Below are 14,036 nucleotides of genomic sequence, written 5' to 3' on the forward strand. Positions count from 1 at the left end.
GGGTAGGCGGAAGGGGGGACTGGCCTGCTGGTGGTCCCTGACTCTTCTGCCCCAACCCACAACCTATGGACTGAGGTGAACCCTGGGGAGGCTGCCTGAGTGCAGGTACCCCGGTGGGCATGCCAGTGTGCCATGCGGGGCCCTGGTTTACAAGTAGTGCAACTGTTCGCTGTAGCGCGTTGGGGCCTGCTGGCACAATGTGCATAGCAGAGTGGGGGCTTGGTGGGCCGAGACGGCCATGTTCAAGTGTATGGGCAAGTTCAAGAGTTCAAATGTAATGTGGTGCATATCTTCTTTACTGCCTTTGACAGGCCAAGGCCACTAAAGTGTACGGCCAAGCTCAAGTTCAAGTGTAATGTTGTGCCTAATTGCCTGGCAGCCTTCGTCAAGTTAATACCGCTAAAGAGTGATGCTTTGATAATTTTATATCCAAAAGGGATACTGTTACTCTTGTGTTGGTCACTGGTGAATTACCGGTTTCGTGAATAAAAAGGCTACGCCATGAACAACACGCTCTGCTTCTGAGAGTTCTTGGGCAAATGGGAAGAGTGAATGTCTTGTTGTGCGCCTACTATGAGGGCAGAGCACACACAACCCTCCTGGCATGGCCACAAGCCATGCTCAGCAAGAAGCTGGACTCTGAAGGCCTGGAACTGGTACAAGATATTGCCAAAGGGCGTGTGCTTTGGCCAGTTTCAGCTGAGGGCTGTGACAGGAGAGTGCTGGGAGGAAGATGTTGGGCTTCATAAAGTATTCATTAATAAACCCTCCCTCCCTTCCAAATTCACGGTATTGTTGAGATCTGGAATTAGTTACTTACAAATCAAAAGGAAATAGTAAAAGTCCCCAGAAAATATTTCTGTTGCAGACATGCTATGGTTAGAATCCAAAACGTAAACACTACTGAAATGTACAGGTTATTAGCTACATAACTCACAAAATGATCCCTAGGCATTGTTCATAACCTCACGAATTTGGTTAAAGCCAGCCTCCTACGTAACATTAGTGGTGATATGACATATGCCTTCAGTCATCACTGAAGATACGAATGCCTATTTTTTTCACCATATACAGCTTAGTTCACCATAACAGGGTAATTTCAGTACGTTTTATAGTTGGGATCATAAAAATAATTTTCTTTCAACTGCAGTTTCATCAGGATATATTTTACTTCTTTTACTGCAGTGGTAAGTGGTCGATATCTATGCCCAATCATGACAGAAGTACGTAATGGCGCATCAGGTCTTTGAATATGGAGAAATATGCAGTCATGCATACTCGAAAAACATTTTTCCGAAGTCATGCTGGGGGGAGTGGGAACACCCCATGCACAACGAGGGCTGGGATGATCCCAGATGTGTGTCCATCCCACCAAGAAGTACACTTCTCAGCCTCCAAACAGTCTTGGAACAATAGGCAGACATTTTTTATACAAAACAAACTTACAATGACATATGATGAATGAAGCTCTCTATCCTAGTACCTAAACCATAACCCCAATCCTTACTCTAACCCTACACTGGTAACAGCCTACACTGTGCAGGATCATACTGTGTCACCACTACCTTTGCTACATACTGTTATTGATTGCAGTCAAAAGGGCACATTTGGATTGCTCATTACAGTGCCTTAAATGGCTATCCTCTATGAAATATATCTCAAATACAATTAACTTTTACTTGGAAAATTGTACACAGATCGGTCCACAGGGGACTCTAGAGGGGCCCCAAAAGTTTAATTTTCCATTAATATATCACTCTGAAATGTTTGATGAGTGCAAATGTAATCAATAGGAAGAGAACTGTCAGCTGATACCAAGTGACTGAAGAGTGTGGCTGGAGGTCATGCCAAATGGTCACTACCTACTAGGCTCGGCTCTAATCTTAGTAAGCAGGCAGTGGCAGTTCAGGGTAAATGGGTGCAGGGCATAGCTAAATAACACACCAATCACCCACTGCGCATAGCCAAAAAACACAGCCCAATACACCTTGTGAGACGGGAGACTGTGCAGGTGGCAAAGCTCAAGGCCATCCCCCCCAGTACCAACTGGAGGTAAGGAGAGTACACACAGGGCATAACCAAATGCCCTGTCAACTGCTATTCGTAGGATGGGGAGAAAGAATATTGTTGGAAGGCCACACCGTGTGCCTAGAACCTATTGTACAGTGGTCATGACTTGACCAGTGATGTGATGGGATCAGTGAGAACATCTCTGTAATGTATGACATTAGTGACATTATGAACAGTACACTGGGTGTGTTTTGGCCCCGATGCTAACTCTACCTGGTAACTTCCAGGCATTTTAGAACGGATTATTATGACACCTACTGAAAGATATTGTTTACTGGGTTTGGGAGTTGTTTCTGCTCCATTTCCGACCACGGAGCGACATTAAATGTTCTGAGACGCCAGTTGCAGTTCGGTGGAAATTATCATTTCTGCCAGATCAAAAAGTTACTCTGGATCCAGAATTCCATTTCTTAGATTCTTCAGATCCCAGGACAAATTTAGGTGTCACTGTGTATAACAAATAATGATAGTTACTCAGGATCTAGGTGCGTGGTTGCAACATTACTCATGGTAAATAGCCTGTAAGGGTTTCCAGGTAATCTAACTGAAACTCAGGTGTACTCGTATCCAAAAAAAGATTTAGAAAGAAACAGAGCTGGTGTCAAAGGTTTTCCAGGTTCTGTGCATGATTGAAAGTTTGTTGGCTTGTGATGTCAACCCACATAATATTTACAAGGTCAGAGATTGACTCGTTTTGAAAACATGAGTGGGATCAGCCAATGCAATAAGTTCCCAGGACACAAATTTGTGAGGTACACTTAGATGTGATTCAACCTTTAAGTCTCAGGAATTTCAGAACATCTACAGTGGCAAAGAGCAAATATCTCTGATCAAAGCTCTGCTGTTAGAACTCTAAGCCAACTGAAATATAAACTTTTTAAGGTTTTATGAAAAGTTTCATCTATTGTGTTGCTGCTATTGTATATTTAATGGTGATTGGGCTATTGGTGGCAAGGACAGCTGATTCTATTAGGCTTGGCCAGCTAATCTGTACCGAGATTCCCTCCTACGGGATAACACTGCTGCATTGTTTCCTACGAGATATAAGGATTTGCATCTCTGAGACCATTGGCTTACGATCACCATAGTGATTATGAGCAGCACAATATCCGCTCCCAGTTCTCACAGACAATCGTCAGTCCAATACAGTTCTAAAGACCAACATCAGGCTGTGTATCCTAAAACCGGATCACAATCGTAAACTTTTGTCAACATTGGATTGCAACAATGAACTATTCACCCCCAGTACATATCAAATGTTTAGTGCCCATATTGTGGGGTTTTTTATCGTGTAATTTTTAAGTGTAAGGGGTGGATAAAGTGTTGCTCTTTTAAGAAACGGCTCAGTCCCGTTTAGTGCAGGCGACATGGCTGTTAGAGGGCACCTCCCATCTCCCCACCATCAGTACTGGTATTTTGTCTGGCAACACTTCTTGGTGTAGGATCGTCAAGTTCCTAATTATGTTGGTAATTGCAAAATTACAAATCCCATAATGCAAAGTGATTTTGAATAAAACGCCAACACTAGCATACTGTACAATGAACATCAATTGATTTTGGTAGTTGCAGAAGTTTGATGGCAGTGAGTCGTGTTGACAAGTGTAAGAAAAGCAGCAGGAAAATGGACTGGAAGAACTCTGAACCCTCAGCTACGCCCCGATTGCCTGGTCGATGCGCATATACGTTATAAACGCTTAAGTGGTGCGCACCTAGGATGTATAAAAATGTACATCAAGAGCATGAGATGTAAATATCAAATGAAGGGCCACTCCTTTGTTTGTACAATCTCAGCAGAGGTCTCAGATTTCCCATGCCCCGGTCTAGATGCTATAATGGAATAAACAGAACTACTAGTCCCAGAATGCACAGTAAAATCCTGGCCTGCATGAGGTACTCACATGGAACCCAGAAACCGGAGAGTTCTGGGTCTTTGCTTAAACGAGAGAAAGTGCCTGGCAAAGAACTGCAGAGGCACTGTAGAGGTAAAGTTACTTTCAGTCTTTCCTCAGCTTCTGATCGCCCATTGCATTTCGAACCAAATCGGTGAACACATATATCACAACTTCTAATTTCAATACTTCAGATTTCCATATCTAGTAATGCATTAAGTTCCCTGTAGTCATTCATGGTTAAAACGCGTCCTCACATTTTACTTAAATTGAACTCCTACTACACATTTCAACCTGTTTGGCGCTCAAGAGAAGTCTAGAAGTACCGGGTGGTGAGCATGTAAGTAATGCTTCAGTACTTGTACACTCACTCGATGAGGTTGTTAGCAAGGAATAGAGCTCCACGCGCGTATCATCAACCGCCGCGATAAACAAACGCTTAAATTCAAATACCTGCGTTGAAGTCACAATCCAACAGACCAGCATGAACGAGGCTCAGGTGTGTACCCCACCGTTAATAGTCCTTCCTCTATTTCTTGTCTCCCATTGCCTTGTTGATTCTGTAGTTTTACATTTCACTGCCCAAATGTTACATCAATTGATTCAGTTCCTCCTCAGACTGCGGGGGGAACTTTCTCGGTTTATCCTCTTGCATCGCGAATCTCTTAAATACATATTACACAGTTCAACTCGTGCATCACAATGGTAAGTGCAAGCTGTCGATGTAGTCTAGGTACTACAGTTATTGACGTGGCAAAGTATATTTCTCACATTATGCTTCAATCAATGCAGCTGCTGTTATTTATTTAACTCTGTTTGGGGCTAGTCATGAAAGTGCATCGATGCACGTCTGCAAGCAGTTCAGTGTGCATAAAACGTAAAGATTCAGTGCCTGGTCAAAGGGAACACCCCTCTTGCTGCAATCAAATATGGTCTTTTTATTTATTTATGTGGTAAAACATTTCTGCGGTGCAAACTGCTAGCGTTGTTCAGCAATGCTGATTTGTAAGCAGGTAAATGTGGACACAGCATGAAAGTGCACAAAATAAGGCAACCAAATGTGGTGACCCAAGACAGGCCACGTGTATGGGGGACAGGAACGCCGCAACACAGAGACGGTGAGTCGGTGTGCTGGTTAAACCGGAAAGACCCCGAGCGGTCTTCCGATACTTTTATTTATACCCTCGAGGCGAGCCCGCCTCGAGGGGTGGAGGATGCGTGTATGTGTGTCTACATTGTATGGTAGAGGCCGAGTGGCACTCTACATCCCTCCAACATTTTAGATAGTGTCCTTCATTTCGAAAGTCTCTCTCAAGGCGAGGGGCAAACATAGTCTCGGAGTCTTTGACTTGGAGCTGGGTTATTGCGCAGCCTGGAGCCTACTCCCCTGTGGGACACACCGCTCTCACCCTGGCCCCGGGGGTCATGCTCTTCCGCTCGGGTTTGACTCTCCTGACGGTCAGTCGGGGTCCGACCGGAGGCTCCTGGCGGAGTGCCCCCCCATTGCCTCGGGGACGCCCTCTCCGGGGTGTCGGCTCGCTCCGGGAAGTCAAACGGCTCCTCACTCGCGTCTTCACGCGATGGCTCTCCCGCCAGTTCCTCTCCGACTCTCTTGAAGTACGATGCGTTCCTGGTCACCCTCACATCGCCTCTTCCGGCTGTTATCATCGTTCCTTTTGCCGATAGCACCGTCCACACCTCTGGTTCAAAAGGCGTCCTGAACTTCCATCCCGGATGTCGGTCTTTCACTATGACCCTGTCTCCAACCACTATGCGGTGTTCGCGGGCTCTCCGGTGTTCACTGGCTTTGTTGTTAGCTCTCTCTCTCCTCTCCTGTACTGCAACATCATCCCGTGCCGGTGGGCTCCAGGATGGATCCGTCGGTATTCCATCTCGTGGTGCTTCTTTAAACAGGAGATGTGCTGGGGCACACTTCGTAGTACAGTGCGGTGTATGCCGATACGCATCAAGGAACTTAGTTAGGGCTGCTTCCGCATCCTGCCCCTGCTCGACGGCAATGCGAAGAGCTCTGTTCAGTGTACGCATCAGTCTCTCAACATCGCCGTTCGCTTGAGGCCACAGAGGAGTGATTCGCCTGTGCCGGATCGCACGTTGTGCCATGTAGTCCCTGAACTCCTGGCCCTGGAAGGGTGGGCCGTTGTCCGACCGGACCACCTCCGGGTTCCCCAGCATGGCGAAGGTCCTCTCCAGAGCCATCCGGATGTGTTGGAACGACGTGGACTCCACCACCTCCACCACCGGGAATTTCGTATACGCGTCCACCATCACCAGCATCTGCCTCCCATCCGGGAAGCTGCCGAAGTCCACACTCACATGGCACCATGGGCGAGGACACGGTTCCTCCGTGATTACCGGCGTGGCTGGTGAGTCCGCTCCTGTGATCGTACATGCTCTGCATCTTCGTACCAGCTCCTCGACCTTCACGTCCATGGCCGGGAACCAGACCTTGTGTCTCAGGCGGGCCTTGGTCTTCGCCATCCCCTGATGGCCCTCATGCGCCAAGCGCAGACACCTCTCCTGAAGTGCGCAGGGAACAACCAGCAGGTGGCCTCGTAGCACTGTGCCGCATTCTCCCACACTCAGCTCGTGGCGGACTTGCCACATCCGCTGCTGGGCATGTTTCTCCTCCTCCGTGAGCACCTGGTTGCCTTCTAGAAACCTTTTCCAGTTGTGGGACGCTAGGGCTTCCTTGACTTTAGTCAGGGTTCCATCCTGTTCAGTCACCCGGCCAACTTCCTCCAGGGTCATCGCGTCCGGGCAGGCATCTCTGCCAATCATCTTCACGTAGGCGTCGGAGTACCCGACGTCCGCGGGGACGCACTCAGGGGGAAGGTCTTCAGGGTGCCGGGACAGGTAGTCAGCCGGATTGTGCGCTCCGGGACGGAAGACCACTGTGAATCGGTATTGCTGCAGTTGTACCGCCCAGCGTTCAATCCGTGGCGGGGCTAACCGTGTGGTGCCTCCAAACAGTGGGACCAGCGGTTTGTGGTCCGTGACTACTGTAAAGTCCTGTCCGAACAGATACTGATGGAAATGCTGGCAGGCCCACTTGATCGCGAGGGCCTCTCTTTCAATCTGGGCGTACCGCGTCTCGGTGTCAGACAGTGCCCGACTGGCATATGCGACCGGCTTCCATGTGCCCTTGTCGTGTTCCTGGAGCAACACCGCTCCGAGGCCCACCGGACTGGCATCCACGACAAGCTCCGTCGGCTTCCCCGGGCGGAAGTACGCCATGACCGTTTTGTCCTGTAGGGCCGCCTTGATCTTCGCAAACGCCGCATTGGCCTCCACGGTCCACCGCCAGGGCTGGTCACTTCTCGTGAGGGCACGGAGGGGTTCTGACAATGCCGCCAGGTTCGGGATGAATCTCCCGCAATAAGTTGCCATGCCAAGAAAACTCCTCACTTCTGTTGGTGATTTGGGTATGCTGGCTGACCTCAGGGCGATCGCTTTCTTGGGGTCTACTTTTAGGCCGTCTCGTGTGAAGGTGTAACCAAAGAAATCGATGGATTCCTGATAAAACACGCACTTCTCTTTATGTAGAGTGAGGCCATGGTCCCTGAGCCGCTGGAGTGTGGCTCTTAATTGTGCGTGGTGATCCTCAAGGGTGCAGGAGAACACGAGGATGTCGTCACTCAGGTTGATCACCCCGGTTAGACCAGACAGGGTTTCCTTGATGGCATTCTGGAATACCTCTGCGGCCGACGATAACCCGAAGCTGAGGCGCTTGTACCTTCTCAGGCCCACATGCGTCGCAAACGTCGTGATGTATCTGCTGCTCGGTTCCAGCTCCAACTGGTGGTAACCCGCGTTGAGGTCTAGTTTGGAAAACCACCTGGCCCCATTAAGATCAGCAACGACATCATCCATGGTCGGCGTGACGTGGCGCTCCCTCTTGACTGCTGCGTTGGGTAGCCGCATGTCGACGCACAGCCTGATTGCCCCGGGCTGCTTCGGTTTGGGGGCGACCACCAACGGGGACACCCAGGGCGTGGGGCCTGAAACCTTCTCGATGACTCCCAGCGCTTCAAGTTTTGCCAGTTCAGCTTCTACTTGTGGCCTCAGGTTGTAGGGTACTCGTCGGTGTCTCAGTGCTACCGGCCTGACCGTGGGGTCTATGTGAAGCTTGAATTGCTTTCCTTTCAGCTTCCCCAGACCTGTGAACAGCTCAGGAAACTCACTTAGAATGTCCTCCGCGTGTGCTTCGTGCACTTCGTTCGTGAAGAACACGAGGCCCAAGTCTTCGGCCGTGTGGCAGCTTAAAAGGGTGCCCCTTTTCCCTTCTGTCACATGAAACCGGGCCATGGTGGTGAGTGACCCACTCGTGACTGGCGCTTCAAACGTGCCCCTCAGGGGAAGGGGGTCGACTCCTCCATATGCGTAGATTCTCGCTCTGGTCGGGAGTAGCGGAGGTCGGTGTTCCAGGGCCTCGAATTGTTGGGAGTCCATGACATTCACTGTCGCTCCGGTGTCTATGAGCGCCTGAAGGGTAGTGTCCATTATTCTGACCGAGCACATGGGAGGCGGCCTCCGCCGGCTCCCGGACTGGCCTACAAACGATACGTAGTAGATCTCGTCGTCATCTTCTTCCAAGTCGAGGTTGGTCTGGTGCGGCGCTTCCTTTTCTGCCTCCTCGGACCCCGCGATCGACAGTTGGCGGACCCTTTGCGTGAAACCTCGCGGCTTCCTTGGGGTAGGCCGTGGCTGGCTACTGCGGCAGACTTTTGCGTAGTGGTTCAATCTCCCGCAGCGGGAGCACTCGCGCCCTTTCGCTCCACACGTGGCTGTGGGGAGGTGGTCCTCCCCGCAATTCCCGCAGGGCCCTCCGGGTGGCGGTCGTGTTCTCCCAGGCGCAGGTGTCGGCCTCCTCCGAATAGCATCCACGCGCTCCTCCTTGATCTGGGGGGTTCTGGTGGCGGTCTGCACCGGGGCAGGCTTGTGTAGGGCCGCAGCCATCTCTTCCGCCCTGACGTCTGAAAGTTCGTGCGAACGGGCGAGCACCAGGATCTGATCGAGCGTGATCCCCGGCTGGCGCAGTATCAGTTTCCGGAGCAGTTTCGACTTGCATCCAAGAATGATTTGGCTCCGTATCTCTTCCCGGTGATCGGCAAACCCACAGGTGGCTGCCCGTTTCCGCAGGCGCGCGGGGAACATGTCGATGGACTCATCTTCCAATTGTAGTGACCGTCGAAATTTGAATTTTTCGAAGTCCAGGTTTAGCTGTGGATCGAAATAGCCGTTGAGGGCCGCCACCGCGCCGTCGTAGTCATCCGCATTGCCCGTGTTCGGCAGGGTCTCGAAGAGATCATAGATTTCGGACCCCCCATAGAAAATCAACAGGGAGCGCTTAACAGTTCCATCCGTCTCACGGGTCCCCGTGAAGTAGTTGTTCAGTTGACCGACCCATGCCCTCCAACGGGGTGCAGCAGTGGCCGGATCCACCATCTCGCTGAATGGCGGGAGCGGGTTGGTCGTCGCATTGTGACGGGGTGGGTCAACTGCTTGGCGTCCCCCTCCAGCAGGTGCAGCTGCCTGGGCCGGCGCGGCGCCCCTTCCGGCCCCCGGTTGGTCGCCCATCGCGAGTTGCAGGTACACAGCTTCAGACCTCCCACGCACGAGCCGGCTGGCGGGTGGGCGAGCGGCAGGGGGCGCTTGGGGCAGGCGTACTCACTCCGACCTCGCAGATGTCAGCGGCGTCCCCCTGCGTCTCTTGAAGGTAGCCAGCGACGCTCCGCGTCCGCAGGGATCACCAGGGCCAGAAATAGGAGTTGCAGCTGCCAAGGCTTGATGAGGGACAGTGGAAGAACCCTCTTGCAGCAGCCAATGCTTGTTGCTGGCGGGACGTGTTAGTCCTCTGTTAATTTATTTCACATTCCAGTCTGGAATTGCCTTACTCCTCCACCGGTCCCCTTGCACTCGCCAGTGCTTGTTGGGGGAGGGAACACCCACCACGCGGCCAGGCCACAGCCAGTCAGGAGCCCGGGGCGTCACAGCAGGCAGCAGGAGCTCCACGAGGTTCAGCGGGCGGGGCACTTCCCGGGCCTCGCTGATGAATGCAGAGCCGAGGGAGGTGGGGGAGGGTGATGCGCGTTCAACGCGTCTATGCAGCGCCTCACCGGCCGTCAGCTCGGGGTTCCTTCGGCCACCACGCTTGCTTCGCGGAGGGCCGGAACAGGCCGGAACAGCAGGCGGCACTCCGGTCTGGAGCGCGACAGGCGGGAAGCGCCGATGATGAAGGAGCGACGCTTGTGGGCTCCGATGACGCCGCGGGCAGCAGGACGAGTAGGCAGCACGCAGCGGGACCTCCGGCCTCGTCGCCAATGTGGTGACCCAAGACAGGCCACGTGTATGGGGGACAGGAACGCCGCAACACAGAGACGGTGAGTCGGTGTGCTGGTTAAACCGGAAAGACCCCGAGCGGTCTTCCGATACTTTTATTTATACCCTCGAGGCGAGCCCGCCTCGAGGGGTGGAGGATGCGTGTATGTGTGTCTACATTGTATGGTAGAGGCCGAGTGGCACTCTACACCAAAGAAGCCTTAGTAATGGTAAGACAGCGCTATACAAATCTCGGCTAACAAGACAGAACATGTGTACAATGTATTAGTACCTCTCAAATAAGGCTGTGCTGCGTCCAAGTCTCGCCGGGGATTTCTTTCACTAGGGCGCTACGAAGCAGAAACTTGAATTCAAACCCATGTGATGTCGCTTATCTCCAATTAACCAGTATCGGCTTTTGTCAAGTGTGTAAACAATGTATAATAAGCATTCTCTATCTGGACCCTGCTGAAGTATATTGTTTATTCACCTGTCACATCACTGAAAGTTTCGTTAGCCCAAATCCTCATCTCCTAGTGCATCACTGTCACTACACTTGTGGTAAATATTTCCTCACATTATACTCCTACTTCCACAACGGATTCCTTTCTTTTGTGAGCGCATCGAAAGAGTGCTACAATGCCAGTCTTAAGCTGTTGAGGGTTTATACAGTGGGCCTGGGCGGTAAATTCTGTTCTGCTCACGGAATTTTGGTAATTTTGCGTTCCGCGGAGAACGCGGAATTGCCAAAAATTCTGCGATTCGCAGAATTTTTTGCTTGTTCGCGCTTTCAAAATGCGTGTTCACAAGATATTTCTCCCTGAGCACACAAAAAGCTTTTGTGAACAGGAAAAAAGCATCGCAAACGGGCGGAACAAGCAATTCCGCGTGTTCGTGGAACTTTTGCGTGCTCGCGGAGATTTTTTACTGTTTCACGGAGCTTTGCGTGGTGTGACTACGCAAATTCCGCCCACCCCTATTATACAGCATAATGCTTCAATTCCTCTTTAAATAACAGCCAGCGCTGGAAAGAAACATGTCTCGAGCTTAGACATTGGTCCTTTGTAAGGTGAACGTGAATCCAAAGGCATCCCTCGAAGCTACCTTCGAACAAACCGCTATGTGCTTCTAGTGACCATTCTACCCAGATGTTAGTGATTAACCCAGAGAAAATCTGCAGTGGATTATAAAACCGCAAGGTCCACAACGAAATGAGAGACCAGTAAGGGAGAAAGATGATTTGTAACTGGAAAGCAAAGGACTCGAGCCTTTAGTAAGTTTTCTGTTTATCTTCGGCCAAAAGTGATGGTTTTGGGCTGCTTCCATTACTTGGTGCCTTTGTGGTGGAGCAGAATAAAGAACATGTGTGAAACAACACCCCTACTGATTTCATATCTCTCAAGTTAGAGCCTGGGAAGGCGAAGCTGGACCCAATGGGGGCCCCGGGACAAATGCCCCCCCGGAGGTGGGAAGCCTCCCCCCCCTCCCCCGGGGCGAAAGCCTGGGAAAAGGGGGCATCTGCGATTGGTCGCCCCAGGTTGTGCTTGGCCTCCCCCAATCAGGGGAACCAGCCACAAGCCATGGAGGGGGATAAGAAGGGGGCGAGAGGCCCCCTAGAGCATTCAACCCCTCCGATGACAAAGAAAGGATCCCACCCACCCACTCCAGAAAAAAGAAGAAAGGCGGGCGTCGCAGGGGTTTGAGATGAGGCACGAAAAATCCTAGAAGGATAGAAAAAGGAGATAATTTGCTAGAAGTAGACGTAAGGCTCACACAGTGTCCTTGGAGTGCCTCATGGCAGGGGCCCTGAGGGAGCCAATAGTGGACAGTAGCCACAGATAGAGTAGATGGAAGGCTCCCACAGGACCCTTGGGATGCCGCATGGCAAGGGTACCAAAGGAGCAAGAGGTTAAAACTTAGCCGCAGGCTGGATAGATGAAGTGCTCACCTGGGGTCCTTGAGATGCCACACGGCAGGGACCCGGAGGAGCAGGGAAGGGCCAAGATGAGTTCTTTGGAGGCAACCGAGATGGCACTTGCAGCCAGGGCGAGTCCGGACTGACACCCACCAAATAGGTAGCAAGTTGAAGCCTAGCACTGTGCAACAGTGGCCTTGGTATTTGGGCCCCTCCCCCAAAAGTGAGCTGTCTAAGAGCAGATAACAGTCAAGAGTGGACTAGACGAGAGATGATTGCGAAATCATTAAATGAATCAACAAAAGTTGTGTATAACCAGGAAGAGGAACTGTCTGAATATTTATATATTAATAAACTGGGACCTTCTTTGGCACAAAGCAAGTTGTCCCTGGCATATGTGAAGGGCAAATGGGTGCAGTTTGGAAAATGGGAGGGGGAGGTGACTCGCTTCGTGGGAGGGGTTGGCATTTCCATTGGTGACTAGCTCGCCCGTTCCATGATTTTGGTTTGCATACCTGTATTTGTAGTTTCACCAAGTATGGAAAGAAAAAACCTGAACTGGGCTGTGCTACTACCACATGGACTAGGGAAGCTTGAAAGCTTTGCAAAAGCTTTTCTTTAGAGAAAAAACGAGGCGTAAGGTAAAAACATGTAAAATGTGAGAACGGTGAGGCTGCACTAAAATGCACTAGAGTCAACGAAGTTCATGCAGTGTAGCAACCGGCCCCAGAGGAATGCAAAGCTGACCCATGTACATTGCCTAATTTGTACCAAACTAAGTGCAGGGGTCCTGAAGTTTTTCTTCTGAGACCGCCACCATTGCTGCCAAAGCCAGAACTTCAGATTAAGTTACAGCAATTCTGGGCAGTATGAGTAGCCTGCAGAGATGTGCAATCTGAAGATTTGATAGAAGTGGGCACTAGTGAGAAGTGTGCAGCTGGCAATGGTTGTCACTGCTGTGCATGAAGGTAGCCCTGGGGAGCACTGTTTGGAATACCACTGGTGGTAAGTGCAAGGGGGAGGGATTAATGAGCAGTGTAAGAAGCTGGTAGTGATGGGCAGTAGGACGAGCTTGCAGTCTTTTTCAATGCGAGGGCTGCCCCTAATGGGATGTGTAAGAAATCAGCACTGATGGGCCGTGTGGTGGTTGTTCTGTTGATTGGCAGCCTTTCCTCATATTGTTGACACTCATGGGGGCACCTACTAAAACGCTAAATGCAGGTTCGAACTTTCGACAACTGTTTGTCTGTGAAACTGGCTCAATTTTCCCTTAGCAATTAACATCCTGGGAAGTGTTACTGCCGCTCGCTTCAAAAATTCATCCAACCAGCCTCTACACTTGGTCATGTAGGACCTCTGACCTTCATTCGTGACTCGCAGGGCACATCTTCTCATCTTCTGAGTCCTGATAATGGCCCATGAATCTTATAGGGTCAAAATGTATTTTTCTTGCTGATCAAGGAGCTACTACTTTTGAATGGGCAATCATGTGTAAACTAGTACATAGACATGGATTAAAAAATATATTGATTCGTATGTACGTTTTTTTGCAATTAAGTGTCCCTGTTTGTCCTTTCTAAATGTCTAGCGGTTAAGTTTCTTGTAAGAAAGTGAATTTTTAATTTGGGTGGACTTGACTTCACCACAAGGAATAAGACCACAAATTTGTCAGAGTAAAGAACAAGTTACATACCTTCGGTAACACATTATATGATAGAGACAATATTTAGCTGCAGATTAATTATTTTTTAATTTCCCAGGCGTCAAGCTGGATTTGAAAACTTTTGCATGATAAGTACCACTGGGCACAGACGGGTGGCTCC

At 50.5% G+C, this 14,036-nt stretch overlaps 1 protein-coding gene across 4 annotated transcripts in view; it reads right to left on the reverse strand.

Annotated features, from left to right (window-relative positions):
- The window catches only part of LOC146855889 (protein NEDD1-like), a 305,997-nt gene extending 301,445 nt beyond the window's left edge, over positions 1–4,552 (reverse strand). For 2 of the 4 annotated variants that reach the window (XM_085650678.1, XM_085650682.1), the window contains exon 1: positions 4,413–4,552. The gene's annotated coding sequence lies outside the window, so the exon portion shown is untranslated. Of the gene's footprint in view, positions 1–3,968; positions 4,092–4,330 lie in introns of those variants that run through there. The other 2 variants (XM_085650679.1, XM_085650680.1) reach the window with 2 other exon arrangements.
- Positions 4,553–14,036: the final 9,484 nt, after the last annotated feature.

The sequence above is a fragment of the Triturus cristatus genome, chromosome 4_1, assembly GCF_964204655.1.
Source record: "Triturus cristatus chromosome 4_1, aTriCri1.1, whole genome shotgun sequence".
Taxonomy (NCBI): Eukaryota; Metazoa; Chordata; class Amphibia; order Caudata; family Salamandridae; genus Triturus; species Triturus cristatus.